General features: G+C 43.1%; 1 long non-coding RNA gene across 1 annotated transcript; it reads left to right on the top strand.

The window, feature by feature from the left end:
• Positions 1-1,405: 1,405 nt before the first annotated feature.
• LOC137326907 (uncharacterized) lies at positions 1,406-3,081 on the top strand. The gene is made up of 3 exons (XR_010964288.1): positions 1,406-1,453; positions 2,061-2,114; positions 3,052-3,081. It is a non-coding gene; the product is annotated as an uncharacterized lncRNA (long non-coding RNA).
• The last annotated feature ends 19,931 nt before the right edge of the window (positions 3,082-23,012 follow it).

The raw sequence follows: 23,012 nt of genomic DNA, 5'->3' as shown, positions 1-23,012 counted from the left end.
AGGTGGAGGGGAGGAGGAAGAGAAGGGTCAGTTACTGAGGTTCAAGAGGGAGCACTTAGTGAAACACAGGACATGAATGTGGTCGGAGCAAGTGCAAGCGGAATTGGAGGAGCTGCAACCTGCTGGTCAGAGGACCAGCTGAAGGACTTCTTCAGCGCTGAACCCAGGGATTTGGAATTTATCTATTTCTCCATAAAAAGCACCCAAGGAGGAGTTGAGGTGGATGGTAGAATTGAGGTGGATGGTAGAATTGATAAACACTTTCACCTATTCTTACAAGGACCCAGTGATAGCCACTGATACGGCTATCCTTGTTGTGAAATTGTTTTCCAGGTCTTGTGTGATAGCGTCTTTCTGGACTCATAGGGGGTGATTTTAAACCCCAAGAATGGGTGGATTGGGGGCGGGTGGGAATTGAAAATAGTTGTTTTTTGGGTCGCGACCACAACTCGGCTTTATTTCCGGGTTTAACGTCGGCGTGTAAAAGTACAGGCTTCCCACTGGGAATGCAAAGTCTGAAAATTTTGCGTTTGCGATCCAATAAAACAAATATTTTCAACTCCCACCCACCCCCAACCCACCCGTTCTTGGGGTTTAAAATCACCCCCATAATCTTTGCGTGTAGGAGCCATTCAACATGTCGATATCTGATTGCCTGGCACCACATAACCGAGCTCCTAAGGTGTGAATGCACCAGTCTGATATACCTCCTTTGGTCATCAAATCCTTCAAATGTGGAGGAATATCCAGAGGCACTGAGGCCCACCTGATGAGATCATTTTCACCATTGCCTCCAGAAGTGGGGGGAAGCAGTACTTCTGCTAAATCAAGGAAAACGCTACTATCTTTTGTCGAACCCACCTATATGGCCATTTGTCAACTCTCGACCTCTATGCACCTTCCCCCAGACAGAAAAGTTATGAAATGTGACTTAAGAACAACTTTACATGCGCAGCTTGCCTGTTGTCTGAACTTTGTGATATAAAGGAGTTGGATTCCACAGCACAAACACCCTCAATTCTGCAATATCAAGAGGACATTAAAAGGGCCATTTTCCAATTTTGGACTCCTGGCAGGGAGCCTCACCATCAGCAGTGCATGTCAGAAATTTGGGCATGTGCTGCTGATGATGTTTCCAACCATTTAAATGTATATTCAGAAAATCATGCCCCTGAATTGCTTTCCTTCTCCTTTGAGGTGTGACTAACTTACACTTCCAAAACTGAACTTAAGGACGAGATTGGCATTAAGCCTAGAATATGTGCATTTGGTGGTCTGTACACGGACATCAATAAAAGGGCAAGCTGCTTGGGCTCCATGGGCTTTTCTCACTCCTGCCGAGTTCACTAACATTATCCCTACTGTTTATTCATACAATATAAGCTTCTGATTTGTCTTTTTTCAGCGGATACCAGTAGCACTCCCACTACATCTGGCCCTACGAACACACCAGGTACCAAAGGTTTTCTTACTATTCTGATGTGTAAGGTTATTTAAGAAACAACAGTCCAGTGATTGAAGTTGCAAATTTCTGTTGGAACTTAATTAAAAAAACATTGATCAGAGGCAATGATATTGATCAGATATTAAAATCAACTTTTGCTAATTGAACAGGAATTGTTGACCGGTAGTGATCACATTGTCTGCACTGGTCTTGTACTATATCTGGCCTACTGCTTAGTTACTTTTTTTCAGTTCCTTCCAGTGTCACTCCTGATAAGTCTACTCCATCAACGACAACAGTTGCCAGAAATGTGCTCCTTTCTGTGGCATGCAGAGATATTTCTTACCAAAAATCTTTATCAGGTCCCAATAGGTTCAAGAAGCTAAATAATAGATTATGCAGAATAAAACTGGAACAAAAGAAAGTTTAAATTCCATTAGAGAATTAATTAATTAAATTCTACCACCTTATAGTTAGATGTGCTATGATATTTTTTATGTATGATTAAGAACCTTAGATTTTTGTGTTCAATTTTAATGAATGACTCAAATCAACTCCATTGTTATCTGACTGTACCTTATACATATACCTAACCTAATCTATCGTCTATTTTCAGCTGACATTGTCTCCAGTGCCATTGCTGCTACATCTGCTTCTTTCACCACATCAGGTAACACAGATTTATTTAGTATTTTAACATGTAAAGTTAGTTAAAAAAACAACAGGCAGAGTAATTGAAAGTGAAATCTGCATTAGAGTTCTAATCAGCAATAGTGAAGTGGCTAAATTTGGACGGTAGGCACTGCACCAATGTACAGTCCCATGGAAGGGTAGAGTACATGCTCACAAATGTAATTCCCCAGAAGTTTAGTTCTTGATCACAATCAGGTTGTTGAGGATGTGACAAGTGGGGGTCAGACTCTTCCTCACAGGCAGGAAGGAACATTTGGCAGGGAGTCTCCCAGTGCCATTTCCATTTGTCTCCGTTTGTCAAAGATTTGAAGAGGCTTCAGAACAGATTCCCAGCTTGGCGATATTAGCCCGTACCTACGACATCAGTGCAGGAACTTAATGCTGTTCCATTCATTTGAATGGGGAGCCAGCCGGCGAGGTGCCGTTTTCGCGGAGCTTACGGGGGAACAGGGCGTCTGGCACAGCAGCTTCCAGATTTCTGCGTTTAACTCCACATGTGTGGTCACCAGAAGTTGCTGTACGATTTGCACAGAAATAACGGTGAGCGCTGTTAGCCTTGCCGTTATTTTTAGAGCAAAATAAGGCCCAGTGTTTTCTAAGATCATGTTAATTGCATTCATCTATCACAGCACGAATTGTTAGCACTGGTTTTATGACTGTTAACCTGACCTGGTCACTGACTCTATCTAGCTCCTCCCACAGTCACTACTGTTACTGCTCCATTAACCACAACAGGCACCAGAAACAAACTCATTGGTGTTATGATTTTCAGTGAATTGTCGTGCTTTGTTTTAATACTTTTTGCAAAAAGGATCTTAATTTGATAAATTTTTAAGACTGTATCTTTGTGTTTCCATTGTATATCATTATCAATATCTCAATATTAAATCTGAAATAATATTGTTTATCTTCAGCTACTTCCTCGAGGACACCAATCATTTCAGGTTTGTTTACTTGATCTCTTATGTAAAGTTAATGAAGTAAAATTTTACACCAGTCCACATGTGTGCCCAGTTCTGATCTAGGCCCTGGCAATAGTTGGGATGCAGTTGGCCTCAGTGCAGCTGAGCGCTGGGAGGGGAGAAATCAGTCTGATCGCCATCCAACGACCCCTGCCAGAAAGTGTGTACGTGTGTGCATAGAAAGAAAGACCTGCATTTATATAGCGCTTTTCATAAACTCAGGACATTCCAAAGTGTTTATTGCCAATTAAGTACTTTTGAAGTGTAGTCACTATTGTAATGTAGGACACATGGCAGCCAATCTGTGCACAGCAAGGTTGCACAAGGGTAAGGACAGACTCCAGCTCACTGTGATATCCCCAAGGTTGGTTGAACTACAAACACTAACCGTCTGCCTCAGCTCACTCACAACAATAGCCATATGGTTAAGATGTGTTGAGGCCTCAACTATTCACTGTATTTATTAACGACTTAAATGAGGGATAGGAAGCCACATATCCAAGTTTGCCAATGAGGGCTTTAAACTAAAAGAGAGGGGGGGAGGGTTCAGGTGAGAGGAAATTTAGAAATCTAAAAAGAAAAGTCAAGGCAGTAGAGCAGTGTAGCGATTTGGGTAAAGATAAGCAGAGTGAGACAGGAAGGGATAGAGTTTAACGATAATAGTGCATCAGCGAATAAGGTCAATTTGGGAAAAATGGTGAAAAGTTAAAATTAAAAGTGCTTTATCTGAATGCACGAAGCATTCGTAACAAAATAGATGAATTAATGGCACAAATAGAGATGAATGGGTTTGATATAATAGCTATCACAGGGACGTGGTTGCAAGGTGACTAAAGTTGGGAACTAAATATTGCAGAGTACGTGACATTTCAAAAAGACAGACAAAATGGAAAAGGAGGGGGTGTAGCCATGATAATAAAGGATGATATAAGGACAATAGTGAGGAAGGATCTTGGCTCAGAAGATCTGGAAGTAGAATCAGTACGGATGGAGCTAAGAAATAACAAGGGGCAAAAACACTGGTGGAAGTAATTTATAAGGCCCCTAACAGTAGCTATACTGTTGGCCAAAGTATTAATCAAGAAATAATAGGAGCTTGTAACAAAGGTAATGCAATAATCGTGGGGAACTTTAATCTTCATATAGACTGGACAAATCAAATTGGCAAAGGTAGTTTGGAGGACGAGTTCATGGAATGCATTCAAGACAGTTTTCTAGAACAATACGTCATGGAGCCAACCAGGGAATAGGCTATTTTAGATCCTATCTTGTATAATGAGACAGGGTTAATTAGTAATCTCCGAGTAAGGGATCCTCTGGGGAAGAGTGATCATAATATGATAGAATTTCACATTGAATTCGAGAGTGACGTACTTAAGTCAGAAACTAAAGTCTTGAACTTAAATAATGCCAATTACATAGGTATGAGGGGCAAGTTGGCTAAGGTAGATTGGGAAATTAGATTAAAAGGTATATGACAGTAGATAAGCAATGGCAAACATTTAAAGAAATAACTCCAGGGGAAAAGTGATCTATCCATGACTAACTAAAGAAGTTAAGGATTGTATTAGATTAAAATAAGAGGCTTATAATGTTGCCAAGAAGAGTAGTAAGCCTGAGGATTGGGAAAGTTTTAAAAACCAGCAAAGGATGACCAAAAAATTGATAAAGAGGGAGAAAATAGAATGAGACAAAACTAGCAAGAAATATAAAAATGGATTGTAAGAGCTTCTACAAGTATGTAAAAAGGAAGAGAGTAGCAAAAGTAAACATTAGTCCCTTAGAGACCGAGACAGGTGAAATTATAATGGGAAATAAGGAAATGGTAGAGACATTAAACAAATACTTTGTATCTGTCTTCACAGTAGAAGACACAAAAAGCATATCAGAAATAGTGAGGAATCAAGGACCTAATGAGCGAGGAACTTAAAGTAATTAGTATTAGTAAAGAAAAAGTACTGGAGAAATTAAGGGGACTAATAGCTGTCAAATCCCCTGGAAATTATGGCCTACATCCTAGGGTTTTAAAAGAGGTGGCTGCAAAGATAGTGGATGCATTGTTTATGATCTTCCAAAATTCCTTAGATCCTAGAATGGTCCCAGTGGATTGGAAGGTAGCAAATGTAACCCCGCTATTCAAGAAAGGAGGGAAAGGGAAAACAGGGAACTACAGGCCAGTTAGCCTGACATCAGTTGTCGGGAAAATGCTGGAATCCATTATTAAGGAAGTGGTAACAGGGCATTTAGAAATTCATTATATCATTAGGCAGAGTCAACACGGTTTTATGAAAGGGAAATCGTGTTTTATAAATCTATTAGAGTTTTTTGAGGATGTAACTAGCAGGGTAGATAAAGGGGAACCAGTGGACGTAGTATATTTGGATTTTCAAAAGGCATTTGATAAGGTGCCACACAAAAGGTTGGTAGACAAAATAAGGAATAAGGGCTCATGGGATTGGGGGTAATATGTTAGCATGCATAGAGGATTGCTTAACGGACAGAAAACAGAGAGTAGGAATAAACAGGTCATTTTCTGGTTGTCAGGCTGTAACTAGTGGGGTGCCGCAAAGATCAGTGCTTGGACCTCAGCTATATACTCAGAAGATGGGACCGAGTTTAATGTATCCAAGTTTGCTGACGATACAAAGCTAGGTGGGAAAGTAGGCTGTGAGGAGGACACAAAGGCCCCGATATTAGCATGGAGGCGGGATGGCAGTGGGGGGGCGATTGGGCGCATGGGTAACCCGCCCAATAAAAAATGTCCGTTTTCCATGCGATCTAGAGGCAATTGGAGCCACTTAACGTGGCTTCCGGGTTTGCCGTCCGAAAGTTGTGCACCTGCATCACAGGCTGTCAGCTGGAGGAGCTCTATTTAAAGAGGAAGACCTCCAATGGCTGCTCCTGGAGCAAACACCCACACACCACAAAGGAGCAGCTACAATTGTACAGGGCTTTGGTGAGGCCACACCTGGAGCACTGTGTACAGTTTTGGTCTCCTTATCTAAGGAAGGATATACTTGCCTTAGACGGGGTGCAACGAAGGTTCATTAGATTGATTCCTGGGATGAGAGGGTTGTCCTGTGAGGAGAGATTGAGAAAAATGGGCCTATACTCTCTGGAGTTTAGAAGAATGAGAGGTGATCTCGTTGAAATGTATAAAATTCTTAGAGGACTTGACAGGGTAGATGCGGAGAGGCTGTTCCCCCGGTTGGAGAGTCTAGAACTAGGGCTCTCAGGAAATGGGGTGGGCGATTTAGGGCTGATTTGAGGAGGAATTTCTTCACTCAGATGGTGGTAAATCTTTGGAATTCCCTACCCCAGAAGGCTGTGGATGCTCAGCCATTGAGTATATTCAAGGCTGAGATCGATATATTTTTGGACTCTAAGGGAATCAAGGGATATGGGGATAGGGCAGGAAAGTGGAGTTGAGGTTGAAGATCAGCCATGATCTTATTGAATGGCGGAACAGGCTCGAGTGGCCATATGACCTACTTCTGCTCCTATTTCTTATGTTCTTATGATGATACAAAGATAGGCACTGTTGTAAGCAGTGTAGCTGGAATCATATCATTACAGAGATATGTTAGTAGATTAAGTGAATGGGCACAACTGTGGCAAATAGATTTCAATGTAAGCAAGTGTGAGGTCATCCACTTTGGACCTAAAAAGGATAGATCAGAGTACTTCCTAAATGGTGAAAAGCTCAAAACAGTGGAGGTCCAAAGAGACCTAGGGGTCCATGTATATAGATCATTAAAATGTCATGGGCAGGTACAGAAAATAATGAAAAAGGCTAATGGCCTTTATATCTAGAGGACTAGAATACAAAAGGATAAAAGTTATGCTACAGCTATACAAAGCCCTGGTTAGATCACACCTGGAGTACTGTGTTCAGTTTTGGGCACTGCACCTTAGGAAGAATATATTGGCCTTGGAGGGAGTGCGGCATAGATCGACTAGAATGATACCTGAATGCCAAGGGTTAAATTACGAGGAGAGATCATACAAACTAAGGTTGTATTGCCTGGAATTTAGGAGATTAAGGGGTGATATGATCGAAGTTTTCAAGATGTTAAGGGAAACTATTAGGGTAAATAGAGAGAAACTATTTCTGCTGGTTGGGGAGTCTAGGACGAGGGGATATAGCCTAAAAGTTAGAGCCAGGACTTTCAGGAGTGAAGTTGGGAAGCACTTCTACACGCAAAGGGTGGCAGAAGTTTGAAACTCACTTCTGCAAACAGCAGTTGATGCTAGCTCAATTGGTAATTTTAAAGCTGAGATTGCTAGATTTTTGTTAACCAAAGGTATTAAGGGATATGGAGCTAAGGCGAGTATATGGAGTTAGGTCACAGATCAGCCATGATCTCATTGAATGGCGGAACAGGGTCAAGGGGCTAAATGGCCTACTCCTGTTCCTATGTAGAAAAAACTGGCAGTGGCAGTATTAATGTACCCCAGTAAGGAACCAACACCTTCAGGAGAAATGGGGAGAAAGCTACCAAAATCAATGTTTAAATTGTATAGCATTTTTATTTAACTTGCTGTGAGCTGTGGGCTTTACTAATGTTAAACCTTAACCGATCACTGTCTCTTTCCAGCTCCTCCCACTGTTACTTCTGTAACATCAGCTGCATTCGTCACAACAGGCACCAGAAACAAGCTCAATTAATATCTGAATGTACATAGATAATTATTAACAAAGATCTGTTTCAGATCGCAACAGATTTTAGAAGCAAATTGTTGAATTTGAAGCCTTTAGACTTTATCTAGGATCTTATTCTGAACATCGCAAGAAGTACTCGATATAGTTTTTATGTGATTATTATTAGTATCCCACCACACTGATTTTATCTGACCCAATGACTTGTCTTTTTCCAGATGCTGAAACTATTACTTCATCTACCCCCTTGATCACCTCAAATATTGGAGGTTTGCTTATTTACTTTTCTCCCTTGACTCCCGACAGGCTAGTCAGTCATTGAAATATGTTAATGAGGCTGCCTGCCTCAAATTTTGGCAGCTATTTAGATTTAAAGGCTGTGTGCTGGGTTTCGCGGGGTTCAGGAAACCCGGCAGCTAAAGGGAGGCGAGAACTGCTGGATCCAGCAGGTAATTGCTTTTCGAGCACTGCAGATGGGCCAGGAGGAGCAGGAGTGCTACCATTCCGGCCCCACAAGCAAACCTGCCACAGTCGGCCTTCCTCCCTGCTATGTCCAGATCCCCTCACCACGATCTCCAGGCCAACCCCTCCATGATCCGATCCCACCTCCACCCGCCCCCCCCCCCCCACTGATATCCAGACCAACCCCCGATTTCCGGGCCCATCGGCAATCTCACCCCCCCGCGATCTCTTTCCCCCTGCGATCTCTTCTCCCCGTGATCTCTTTCCCCTGCCCGCAATCTCTCCCTCCCTCCCTCATCTCCGATCCCCGGCTGCGGCCTTCCCGCCCGACAGCCGGCCAGCCTCTCAGTCTGGCTGGCTGCCGGCCAAGAAACGGAGAAAAAAAATTCCAATGAAGTCCTGCCATTAAATCTGGCAAGACCTCTGCGTTCCCTGTACTTCTGGGTTTCCTGGCTGCTAAAAGTCGACCCAGCTCCTTCCCGCCTCTCCGTAAATATCAGGGCCTACACAATGGGGCAAATGTCCACATCACCCTGCTACATTATGGTGTATCTCCCAGTGGCTGGTTGTTGAGAGGCTTTTTAAAATTCTATGAAAGAAGGGGGTTTTATTTTTCACGTGTAATTTAATTCTTGAGCACAACAACACCAAATTCAACTCAACATAACCTAAATGCAGTGTGGGTAATAAATAACCGAATCACTACATTGCAATCAAATCACAGAGGAACAAACTATTACAGATTCTCACTGGGCTGTTCTCTGAACTTTATTCAAACGCATGGATTCCCAATTTGTACACAGATGATTTTTTTCCTAAAACTTAACAACAGGCACGGTTTCACTCAATAGCAGTCTTTGCCATTGCTGGTTTGTGTAAAGTTCATTAAGAAACAAATCTATTCATATCTGGATGCAAAGAGATAATTATTAACAAAAATCGGTTTCCGATCGCAGCAGATTCTCTAAAAGGCTTTATAATTTATCAAAGCTCTGAATCCGAATGAGACTGTCAATCTGTAATATACCTTCAGTAACAAGTGCAAGAAGTGCAAACCAACCAGAAAGAGTTAGAGAGTGGGGGGTATCGATTGGTGGAAAGAGACCATTTTTATCTTTGTCTATGTACAATGCTGCTGGAAATCAGCTGCTGATATTCCCTATCTATTGTGACAAAATTCCATGCTCAAGACATATTTGCTCATATCTAACAGCTTGTACCTTTGTTTTAACAGCGACTGTTTCTAGCTCCAACATAATAACAAGCATGTCAAAGGTAGCAGTTGAAGGTAAGGTGCTCTTTTAAATCTTGAAGTATAAAGTTAATTATCTAAAACCACGGACATCGCTGGCAAATTATTGTGCCACCACGGAGTGATGGGACATAGGCTCAGACCCGCATTCCCGATACTCCTGTGGATTTTACTTTTTGAAAATCAATCTGGAGCCAGAGAGAATTGTACACAACAGATGTCTCACAAATTTAACCATGGTGGAGGCTGACACAAAAGGTGAGGGTTCAGACCAACTAGTCACAGATTTTGAATGATCCAGCAGCTCTGTTTCAGCAAGTGATAGTTAACTCTGGGTTGAAGCTGCAGTGTATAAGGGAAAGAGGGACTGGTGCGATCTTTTAGAGAAGGCAGGGCTGGAACTTTGCAGTTGATAGTCTGTGCAGATATTTTGGAGTGATACAAACTGCAGAGATTTAGGGGGCTAATTTGAACCTAACCCGCTGGGCGTGAATGGGGAGGAGTTCGGGCTGGACGCCCTTTTTACACCCAGCCCCGATTTTACTCTCTGTTGACTTCAATGTCACCCTATGTGGGTTAGGATGAAATTGGGGCTTTAGATTCTGTTTCAGCAGCTCTTGTGTTCTTGGCATAAGCGTGGCTTTAATACTAGAAACTCTTATAGAGGACTGTCAGTCTTCAGTGTTGTAAAATGTGGACTTGGCTTGAAGTAGGCCACTCTTATCAAGTGCACTGGTTGACATAGCATCAGACTGTAATGAGTCCAGGGATATGGGATGGATTTTCTCTGCAGGCTGTTAAACACGGCTACAATATTCTATCACTGGAGCTTCTAATAGTGGGGCCCAAGTTCCGTATGGATTACCACTGATCTAACATCTTTTCCACCCAAGAGTTTGAAGATCATGATCTTCAGTGAATTGTCGTGCTTTATTTTAATGCTTTTTGCAAACAGAATCTTAATTTAATAGATTTTTAAGAGTGTATCTTTGTGTTTCCATTGTATATCATTATCAATATCTCACTATTAAATCTGAAGTAAAATCTTCTTTATCTTCAGCTACTTCCTTGCAGACACCAATCACTTCAGGTTTGTTTACTTGATCTCTTATGTAAAGTTAATTAAGAGACACCAATAAAATATTACATCAATCTCCATGTGTGCAGAGTTCTGATCTCAGCCCTGGCAGGAGTTGGGGTGTAATTGGCCTCAGTGCAGCTGACCAATGTGGGGGAGAAATCAGTCTGATCACTATCCAATGAGTGTGCATACATGTACATAGAAAGAAAGACTTGCAGTTATATAGCACCTTACATGACCTCAAGACATCCCAATGCACTTTAAAGCCAATGAAGTACTTTTGAAGCATCGTCACTATTGTAATATGGGAAATGCGGCAGTCCATTTGCGCACAGCAAGATCGCACAAACAGCAATGTGATAACCTGTTCTGGTGTTGGTTGAAGGATAAATATTGGCCAGGACACTGGGGAGAATTCCCCATTTCATCTTTGAATAGTGCTAGGGGATCTTTTATGTCCACCTGAGAGGGCAGATAGGTCCTCAATTTAGTGTCTCATCCGAAGGATGGTACATCTGACAGAGCAGCACACCTACAATACTGTTCTGGAGTGTCAGGCTAGATAGAATTGGGCTCAGTATGATATCCCCAGGCTGGGGCAGACTACAATCACCAACTATCTGCCTAAGCTCACACACAACAAAGGCCTTATGGGCAAGATGTAGAAAGACTGGCAGTGTCAGTGTTAATGTACCCCACCTTCAGGAGAGGGGAGAAAGCTACCAAAATCAATGTTTTAATTGTACAGCAATTGTCATTAACTTGTTGTTAGCTGCAGATATTATTAATGTTAAACCTGACCTGGTCACTGTCTCTTTCCAGCCCCTCTCACAGTCACTGTTATAAATTGGATAGCCAGGTGGTGAAGGACAGAATACTAGATCCTGGTCTTCAGTTGCTTCCAACCCTTTATTCACAGAGATCCACATTACCCAATCCACACCCGAGATAAGCTCTCATATAAATGGATACAAGAGAGTCCCCAGTTGATACGCACCACCTGAATACAATTAACACTAATTGATATAAATCACATGGATTCAATTAACAGATTCCCTTCTCTCTCTTTAAATAAAAAAACTTTATACATACACAATACAAACAAAAATTTCAAAAATCAAAAACTTCCATACTCTGTGCAACTTATATTATTCAAAGCATTACACTGTGAGGCGACCTTTCTTGAGGGCCCCCTAATAATTTCTTTGTAAATGTACTTCTTTTAGTAAAATAAACCGACAGTTGATGGCTTGAATCCACCCATTTAATTTTAAAGATTTCCTTTCTCTCCAGCATTTGTTTCTGTAAGGACTTTTTCAGTGCAAATCCATCTATGCGACAAAGCTGGATTGTCTGTCATCTCAGAATAAACTCCAAATTCTTTCCAACTATCTAACTCCCTTTGTTTTGCCTCTTACTCGTTTATCGCCTGATGCCATTAATACTTGCCTAACACGCTGATGAGAAACATCAGATTTTATTAAGGGGATATAATAATGCACTGACTGGGTAAACTGCAGATCAACCAATTTCCCAAAAATGTCATTGTGTTCAATGTCAAATTTCATTTTTGCCTTTTTCGTGGAAGGTTTACCCAAAAGCACAGGTATCTCACTAGAGACTACATCTGTATTTATAAAATGGCTTACTCCAGCTATCGTACCTGGAATTACCACTCTCGAGTGACCTCAAGATGTTGTTATCTCCAAAACTAAAACATGTAGAACTTTTATATTCCCTAACCTTGCGTCGATCCTCACTACTTAGTGAATCAAGATAACATTTTAACCAGTCTACCCCGCATACAGTTGAAGTTCGGGCACTATCTAACACTGCACAATTAAAGGAATCTTTGACTAATACATTTATCACAGGATTAAAACTCCTTACGACCAGAATAATCTGTTCATATTTATCATTATCTTCATCCTCTTTCTCAGAACTACTTTCTTCATGCATCATTTCAAAGGCCCTGCATCTTCGCTCTGGGCAATTCGCCTCATAGTGATACTTAGAGTCACATCTAAAGCATCTCCTGATTTTTCCGTGGGCATTCCTAGAATTCATTGGCCCATTATTACTATCCCAATTTTGTCTTCTGTTGATATAACTGGATTTGCTGTACCTGTTTTCATCACCTATCTGGCTGTCTTTCATCCTTCCGTCATATTGATATTTGCATTTGGTCTCTTGAAAATTTTGAAACCTGGTAACCATTGAATCTTCTATTCTTTGTGTCACAGCAGAAGGCCTCATTTGTTCCACGAAGGCTGAAGGGAATGAATGTTTCCCCAGGAATTTTCTTTAAGGCAGCAGACATTTGATCCAACAGAGTCTCCTTTTCCGAGAACGAGATGCCAGTTAGGACCAGTTGCCTGTCCATATGAGACACCTCAGCACAATCTAGTAATTTAAACGCTAGTACCGATCCAGGGAATCCCAATTGGAACAGGGTACGGTCGCATAGTGGTTATGTTACTGGACTAGTAATCCAGAGGCCTGGACTAAAATCCAGAGTCATGAGTTCAAATCCCACCACAGCAGCTGGCGACTTTAAATTCAATTAATTAATTTAAAAAAAAAATCATTTAATTAAATTTTTAAAAAATCTGGAATTAAAATACTAGTATCAGTAATGATGGCCATGAAACTACCGGATTGTCGTAAAAACCCATCTGGTTCACTAATGTCCTTTAGGGAAGGAAACCTGCCGTCCTTACCCAGTCTGGCCTATATGTGACTCCAGACCCACAGCAATGTGGTTGATTCTTAATTGCCCTCTGAAATGGCCTAGCAAGCCACTCAGTTGTAAAATCTCGCTACGAAAAGTCATAATAAGAATAAAACTGGACGGACCACCCGGCATCGGACCACGAGGCACCGGACACGACAACGGCAAAACACCAAGCCCAGTCGACCCTGCAAGGTCCTCCTTACTAACATCTGGGGACTTGTGCCAAAATTGGGAGAGCTATCCCACAGACTAGTCAAGCAACAGCCTGACATAGCCATACTCACAGAATCATATCTTTCAGCCAACGTCCCTGAATCTTCCATCACCATCCCTGGGTATGTCCTGTCCCACCGGCAGGACAGACCCACCAGAGGTGGCGGTACAGTGATATACAGTCAGGAGGGAGTGGCCCTGGGAGTCCTCAACATTGACTCTGGACCCCATGAAATCTCATGGCATCAGGTCAAACATGGGCAAGGAAACCTCCTGCTGATTACCACCGACCGTCCTCCCTCAGCTGATGAATCAGTCCTCCTCCATGTTGAACACCACTTGGAGGAAGCACTGAGTGGTAGCAAGGGCACAAAATGTACTCTGGGTGGGGGACTTCAATGTCCATCACCAAGAGTGGCTCGGTAGCACCACGACTGACCGAGCTGGCTGAGTCCTGAAGGACATAGCTGCTAGACTGGGCCTGTGGCAGGTGGTGAGCGAACCAACACGAGGGAAAAACTTACTTGACCTCGTCCTCACCAATCTACCTGTCGCAAATGCATCTGTCCAAGACAGTATTGGCAGGAGTGACCACCGCACAGTCCTCGTGGAGATGAAGTCCCGTCTTCGCACTGAGGACACCATCCAACGTGTTGTGTGGCACTACCACCGTGCTAAATGGGATAGATTCAGAACAGATCTAGCAGCTCAAAACTGGGCATCCATGAGACGCTGTGGGCCATCATCAGCAGCAGAATTGTATTCCAGCACAATCTGTAACCTCATGGCCCGGCATATTCCTCACTCTACCATTACCAACAAGCCAGGGGATCAACCCTGGTTCAATGAGGAGTGTAGAAGAGCATGCCAGGAGCAACACCAGGCGTACCTAAAAATGAGGTGCCAACCTGGTGAAGCTACAACTCAGGACGACATGCATGCTAAACAGCGGAAGCAACATGCTATAGACAGAGCTAAGCGATTCCACAACCAACGGATCAGATCAAAGCTCTGCAGTCCTGCCACATCCAGTCGTGAAAGGTGGTGGACAATTAAACAACTAACGGGAGGAGGAGGCTCTGCAAACATCCCCATCCTGAATGATGGCGGAGTCCAGCACGTGAGTGCAAAAGACAAGGCTGAAGCGTTTGCAACCATCTTCAGCCAGAAGTGCTGAGTGGATGATCCATCTCAGCCTCCTCCCGATATCCCCACCATCATGGAAGCCAGTCTTCGGACAATTCGATTCACTCCACGTGATATCAAGAAACGGCTGAGTGCACTGGATACAGCAAAGGCTATGGGCCCCGACAACATCCCAGCTGTAGTGCTGAAGACTTGTGCTCCAGAACTAGCTGCGCCTCTAGCCAAGCTGTTCCAGTACAGCTACAACACTGGCATTTACCTGACAATGTGGAAAATTGCCCAGGTATGTCCTGTCCACAAAAAGCAGGACAAATCCAATCCGGCCAATTACCGCCCCATCAGTCTACTCTCAATCATCAGCAAAGTGATGGATGGTGTCATCGGCAGTGCTATCAAGCGGCACTTACTCACCAATAACCTGCTCACCGATGCTCAGTTTGGGTTCCGCCAGGACTACTCGGCTCCAAACCTCATTACAGCCTTGGTCCAAACATGGACAAAAGAGCTGAATTCCAGAGGTGAGGTGAGAGTGACTGCCCTTGACATCAAGGCAGCATTTGACCGAGTGTGGCACCAAGGAGCCCTAGTAAAATTGAAGTCAATGGGAATCAGGGGGAAAACTCTCCAGTGGCTGGAGTCATACCTAGCACAAAGGAAGATGGTAGTGGTTGTTGGAGGCCAATCATCTCAGCCCCAGGACATTGCTGCAGGAGTTCCTCAGGGCAGTGACCTAGGCCCAACCATCTTCAGCTGCTTCATCAATGACCTTCCCTCCATCATAAGGTCATAAATGGGGATGTTGCTGATGACTGCACAGTGTTCAGTTCCATTCGCAACCCCTCAGATAATGAAGCAGTACGAGCCCGCATGCAGCAAGACCTGGACAACATCCAGGCTTGGGCTCATAAGAGGCAAGTAACATTCGCGCCAGACAAGTGCCAGGCAATGACCATCTCCAACAAGAGAGAGTCTAACCACCTCCCCTTGACATTCAACGGCATTACCATCGCCGAATCCCCCACCATCAACATCCTGGGGGTCACCATTGACCAGAAACTTAACTGGACCAGCCATATAAATACTGTGGCTATGAGAGCAGGTCAGAGGCTGGGTATTCTCCGACGAGTGACTCACCTCCTGACTCCCCAAAGCCTTTCCACCATCTACAAGTCACAAGTCAGGAGTGTGATGGAATACTCTCCACTTGCCTGGATGAGTGCAGCTCCAACAACACTCAAGAAGCTCGACACCATCCAAGATAAAGCAGCCCGCTTGATTGGCACCCCATCCACCACCCTAAACATTCACTCCCTTCACCACCGGCGCACTGTGGCTGCAGTGTGTACCATCCACAGGATGCACTGCAGCAACTCGCCAAGGCGTCTTCGCCAGCACCTCCCAAACCCGCGACCTCTACCACCTAGAAGGACAAGAGCAGCAGGCACATGGGAACAACACCACCTGCACGTTCCCCTCCAAGTCACACACCATCCCAACTTGGAAATATATCGCCGTTCCTTCATTGTTGCTGGGTCAAAATCCTGGAACTCCCTTCCTAACAGCACTGTGGGAGAACCGTCACCACACGGACTGCAGCGGTTCAAGAAGGCGGCTCACCACCACCTTCTCGAGGGCAATTAGGGATGGGCAATAAATGCTGGCCTCGCCAGCGACGCCCACATCCCGTGAACGAATTAAAAAAAACTTAATCAACCTTTTGTACAATTTGTTAAAGTCTATGATATACTCTTCCATTGAATAACCATCCATTTTCTGAAATCTATCAAATGCTGACCAGGCCTCATAGGTACTTAACAGGTCATCTTTCTTGTAGACTTGATCCAGAAATTCTATTGGAAAGGTAAAACTTTCATCATTATCCAAAAGATCGGCATCCATCTCAGAAAATACCTTACTTCTGATTTTACTTTGTTCAGGAAGTGACAACTGCAAGGCTTTCTCTTTGGCAGAGTAGTAACCCGTGTCCATATATCAACCTCATTCTTCCACTGGTCATACGGTTCAAACTCTGAGAGCATCAGAGGGAAATCGTAATCAACGATTTAAACTTGCTTTCTACCATTTTCCACAATGGCCACTAGGCTTTCAAGCTTTATTTTTCTCTTATGTCCAAAAAAAAATCATTCTTTCCAACCTGCACCTTTAGGCAACTATTCTCTGCTACCATGTTACAAATTGGATAGCCAGGTGGTGAAGGATCGAATACTAGAGCCTGGTCTTCAGTTGCTTCCAAGCCTTTCTTCACAGAGATCCACATTACCCACACCACACCCTGGATCAGCTCTCATATAAATGGATACAAGAGAGTCCCCAATTGATATGCACCACCTGAGTACAATTAACACTAATTGATATAAATCATATAGATACAATTAACTGTCACTGCTGTTACATCTGCTCCATTAACCACAACAGGTACCAGAAACAAACACAATTCATATCTGAATGTACACAGATAATTATTAACACAAATTGGTTTCAGATCACAGATTGATTTTAGGAACAAATCAGTAATCTCTAAAAGCTTTCATAATTTATCAAAGCTCTGAATCTGAATGTGACAGTGTAAATCTGTAATATACCTTCAACATCAAACTCTGCTAATTAACAGGCACTGATTACAGATATCAATATACTGGGATATGGAGATAGACAACCTGCTGGTAATTGTCTTTTTCTATCTCATTCGCAGTAAATTGCCAGAATCAAGGTGACTGATCTCATAGAATCATACAGCAAAGAAGGAGGCCATTCGGCCTTTTGTGCCTATGCCGGCTCTTTGAAAGAGCTGTCTAATTTAGTCCCACACCCCAGCTTTTCCCCATAACCCTGCAAACTAGTCATCTTCAAGTACATGTCCAATTGCCTTTTGAAAGCTCCTATGGAAACTGCCTCCACAACCCTTTCAGATACTGCGTTCCAGATCTTAACAACTCTGTGTGAAAAAATGTCTCCTCGTTTCCCCTCTAGTTCCTTGTCCAATTATTTTAAATCTGTGACCTCTGGTTACTGACCCACCTGCCAGAGGAAACAGTTTCTCCCTACTTGCTCTTTCAAACCCCTCATATTTTTGAATACCTCTATTAGATCTCCCCTTAACCTTCTCTGCTCTAAGGAGAACAGTCCCAGCTTCTCCAATCTTATATAGAATTACATACAGAGTACAGCACAGAAACAGGCTATTCGGCCCAACAGGTCAATGCCAGTGTTTATGCTCCATACGAGCCTCCTCCTGCCTTACTTCATCTAACCCTATCAGTATATCCTTCTATTCCTTTCTCCCTCATGTGTTTATCTAGCTTCCCCTTAAATGCATCTATGTTAGTTGGCTCAACTACTCCTTGTGGTAGAAAGTTCCACATTCTCACCACAAGGACATTCTCCTGAATTCCCTATTGGATTTATTAGTGACTATCTTATATTTATGGCCCCATGTTCTGGTGTTCCCTGCAAGTGAGAATATTTTCTCTATATCTACCCTATCAAACCCTTTAATAATCTTAAAGACCTCTATCAGGTCACTTCTCAATCTTTTCTAGAGAAAAGAGCCCCAGCCTGTTCAATCTTTTCTGATAGTTATATCCTCTCAGTTCTAGTATCATCATAGTAAATCTTTTTTGCACCTTCTCCAGTGCCTCTATATCCTTTCTATAATATGGAGACCTGAACTGTTCACAGTACTCCAGTGTGGTGTAACCAAGGTTCTGTACAAGTTTAACATAATGGGGGTTAAATTGGATAAGGCCTAAAACCAGGCATAGGTATCGTGATCCGCGATTAACCCGCGCCCAGTGCTTCCATTGCAGGCAGGACAAGACATTTGTCCGGCCTCAGCACTTACTAGAAAGCAACATGGCAAATCAGCGTTGCCACGAGGAATGAATGACATTCACACTTTTTACCAGCAGGGGGAGCCCAACCTCTTAAAGGCAGGCTGTCTCTCTGATAGCCTGCCAAAATCTCTTAAAGGTAGCCAGTACCTGTTATTTGCTAAAAATAACAGTCAGCTGTCTGCAAAGAGTCTGAATGGAGATCAGACATCGCACACTTAAAACACAGATGGAGGTTCCATCCCTATGTTTATAAACTGACGAGTTATGTTAAAACTTGGAATAAAGGTTGCGCACTACTAAATCCCACATCCTCCAATCTGCATGCCAGACCTCACTAATCTGCCGATCTGAGTTTGTGGAAGGCCTGCGAGAGTGCGTGCGCCAAGACTCTATGCTGATGCACTAGAGGCCCTAGTGCAAAAGCTGGACAGAAGGAGGGACTCCTATATCCGCAGGGATATCTCCAGACATATGCCCAAAAAGGCAGTGGGAGGCAGCAGGGGACGCAGTCAATGCCAGGCGCACAGCACCACGAACATGGATGCAGTGCAGGAAGAAGTTCAATGCTTTGACATGAATGGTCAAGGTGAGTGAGGTCAACTGTCAAGTGGCATCACCTACCAACTACACCACTAGCCACATCCACTGTTCCATGCACTATAGCCCCCATCACCCACATATCAACAAATTCTTTCCATCAGTACTCAACTCTGCCAATCAGATGCCTCCTCTCACCTTTACACATTACCACTGTTGCAAGCCGCCCACACACAACTCCACAGGCCACACACACTGGCAGCTATTCAACCATGACAAGCACATCACCCAGAAACACGTCCCACTTTCTTGCAAGAGAAGGTGGTGCATAACAGGAGGCAGCAAGTGCCAGTGGCATTTAGCCCCTCGAGCCTGTTCTGCCATTCAATGAGATCATGGTTGACCTGTGACCTAACTACATATACTCGCCTTAGCCCCATATCCCTTGGTTCACAGAAATCTATCAATCTCGGATTTAACATTCACAAGTGAGCTAGCATCAACTGCCATTTGCAGAAGAGCGTTCCAAACTTCTCCCACCTTTTGCATGTAGAAGCATTTCCTAACTTCACTCCTGCATGTTCTGGCTCTAATTTTTAGGCTATGTCCCCTTGCCCTAGTAGTCAAGTATAGAAGACCTTCAAAAACAGTTACAAATGCATCAGTAGCCAGAAGCATTAATCCAGCAACTAACCTGTAAATCCTGCATGGTCCATTTAAATAGTGCTGGCGGGGGGTGCTCCAGGCACACTAAGACATGTTCAGATGGTCAGGGTTAAGACAGTGCCTTGTAGTGGAGCTTTAAGTCCCAAAATGTTGTCTATCACTATAAATCAACGTCGCACACTGATTGAAGCCATTTTCTTTCCACTTTATATGCTGCTGGCATTCTTTGTCTGCACATGCGCTAAACCCTTTACCAAGATGGCGTCCAGTGTATGTCACCCTAGAAGCATTAGTGTGCATCCAAGACACCATCTCGGATGTTTGGGAGGCCACGTAGCGCCGAAACAATGGGTGCTAGAGGGCCCAATTTAGTGCCTAACCTCTCTGCTTTGCAATTCTATCCCTCTAGAAGTGAAGCCCAGTGCTTGGTTTGCTTTTTTATGGCCTTATTATCTGTAGTCCCTCATCCCTGATACCATCCTGGTAAACCTCCTCTGTACTCTCTCTGAGGCCTTGACATCCTTCCTAAAGGTGCCCAGAATTGTACACAATACTCCAGCTGAGGCCTAGCCATTGAACTGTAATGGTTTAGCATGACTTCCTTGTTTTTGTATTCAATGCCCCAATTTACAAAGCCAAGTATCCCACATGCTTTCTTAACCGCCTTATCAACTTGCCCTGCCACCTTCAAAGATTTGTGAATATGCACTCCCAGGTCCCTTTTCTCTTGCACCTCCCTCAAAATAGTATTATTTAGATTATACTGCCTCTCCATGTTGTTGCTTACAAAGTGCATCATATCACACTTAACCCCATTAAATTACATTTGCCATCTCCCTGCCCATTTCACCAGTCTGTCTATGTCCTCCTGAAGACTGCTACTATCCTGCTCACTAATTACTATGTTGCCAAGTTTTGTATCATCCGCACACTTCTAAATTGTACTCCCTATACTGAAGTCTAAGTCATTTATATATAACAAGAAAAGCAATTGTCCTAATACCTACCCCCGGGGGACTCCATTGTATACTTCTCTCCAGTCAGAGAAACATCTGTTCACCACTACTGTCTGTCTCCTATCTCTTAGCCAATTATTTACTCAAAGTTACCACCGTCCCTTTAATACCATGTGCCTCTATTTTCCAAATTAGTCTGTTATGCGATACTTTATCGAATGCCTTTTGCAAGTCCATATATACAACATTTACTACACTACCTTCATCAACCCTCTCTGTTACTTCATCAAAGAACTTATGGTGACTAAATATGTCAAATTCCAAGTTTATTAAAATTCTGGGAATGTTGCCTGGGACACAAGTTCCATGATTCTGTCATAATTATGATAATCATCCACAAAAAATGGCTACCAATAACAGAGGAAAGTGTTTTACTCAGAGATGGTGTAAATCTCTTCAAAATGGAATGAATGGAACTCATCGATGTCATGATTTTCAGTGAATTGTCGTGCTTTGTTTTAATACTTTTGCAAACAGAATCTTAATTTGATAGATTTTTAAGACTGTATCTTTGTGTTTCATTGTATATCATTATTGATATCTCAATATTAAATCTGAAGTAGTATCTTGTTTATCTTCAGCTACTTCCTTGCAGACAACAAGCATTTCAGGTTTGTTTACTTGGTCTTTTATGTAAAGTTGATTAAGAAACACTAGTAAAATATTACACCAGTCCCCATATATGCTGAGTTCTGATCTCGACCCCTGCTGGAATTGGGGTGCTGTTGGCCTCAGTTCAGCTGAGCGATGGGGGGGGGGGGGAAATCAGTCTGATCGCTATCCAGTGATCGCTGTCAGAAAGTGTGCACTCGTGTACATAGAAGGAAAGAAAGACTTGCATTTATATAACGCTTTTCACAACCTCGGGACATCCCAAAGCATTTACAGCCAATTAATTTCTTTTGCAATGTATTCACTGTTGTAATATATTAAATGCAACAGCCAATTTGAGCACAACAAGGTTGCACAAGAGTAGGGACAGAATCAGGCTCACTGTGATATTCCCAGGTTGGGTAAACTACATACACCAGCCGTTTGCCTCAGCTCACGCACAACAATGGCCGAGATGTAGAAAGACAGGCAGTGGCAGTATTAATGTGCCCCAGTAAGTAACCAACACCTTCTGGAGAAATGGGGAGAAAGCTACCAAAATCAATGTTTAAATTGTACAGTATTTGTATTTAATTTGCTGTGAGTTGTTAATGTTAAACCTAACCTGATCACTGTCTCTTTTTAGCTCCTACCACAGTTATATCAGCTCCATTTGTCACAACAGGCACCAGAAACAAGCTCAATTCATATCTGAATGTACATAGATAATTATTAACAAAGAACGTTTCAGATCGCAACAGATTTTAGAAACAAATTGATGAATTTGAAGCCTTTAGACTTTATCTAGAATCTTATTCTGAACATTGCAAGGAGTACTCCATACAGTTTTTGTGTGATTATTATTAGTATGTCACCACACTGATTTTATCTGACCCAATGACTTGTCTTTTTCCAGATAATGAAGCTACTACTTCATCCATCTCCTTGAACACAAATATTGAAGGTTTGCTTATTGACTTGTCAGATATATCAATGTAGTTAAGAACAGTCGAGTAATTGAATTTATGTTAGAAATGTTATTCTGGGAGTTTGCCCCTGTTGCAGGTTGATGTACCAATGCCTTAGTTGATAGAGAGTGGAGGCATGAGAACGATGGACTACACATCAATTGAATGGGCTTGTCAAGTTCACTGGAGGAGGTACTTTGTGGAGGCTATGGGGGGAATTTTAACCCCTCAGGATGGCTGGGAGAGGGGCAGGAGGGGTTAAATTACTAAATATGTGTTACCCCCAACCAACTGCGAACAAGCCTACTCCTGGTTTAACTGGGGTGGGTGGGGGGTCCGGTGAGTAACCTGCTCTCAAGAGGAAGGTCCGTCATTGAAATATGTTAATGAGGTTGCCTGCCTTAGATTTTAGCAGCCATTTAGATTTAGAGGCTGCCTGCCTGGTTTCTGTGGGCTCGGGAAAACTGGCAACTGAAGGGAACCAAGAACTGCTGGATCCAGCAGGTAATGCTTTTCCAGCACTGTTTGTGGGCCAGGTGGAGCAGGAGTGCTCCCCACTCCCTGCCAGCCCCCCAAGCATACCTGCCGCGATCTTCCTCCCTCCCAGCTATCGCTCTGAACTTCTGGTATCTGATGGTGTACACCAGTGTCCTGTTGAACCAAGCTTAGCTTCAAACCCTACATCCAATCCATCGCCATGATCACCTTTGAAATATTGTCCATCTCTGTCCTT

Source organism: Heptranchias perlo, chromosome 11, assembly GCF_035084215.1.
Source record: "Heptranchias perlo isolate sHepPer1 chromosome 11, sHepPer1.hap1, whole genome shotgun sequence".
NCBI lineage: Eukaryota > Metazoa > Chordata > Chondrichthyes > Hexanchiformes > Hexanchidae > Heptranchias > Heptranchias perlo.
Note: the sequence above shows the minus strand (reverse complement) of the source record. Positions and strands in the feature narration are given on the sequence as shown.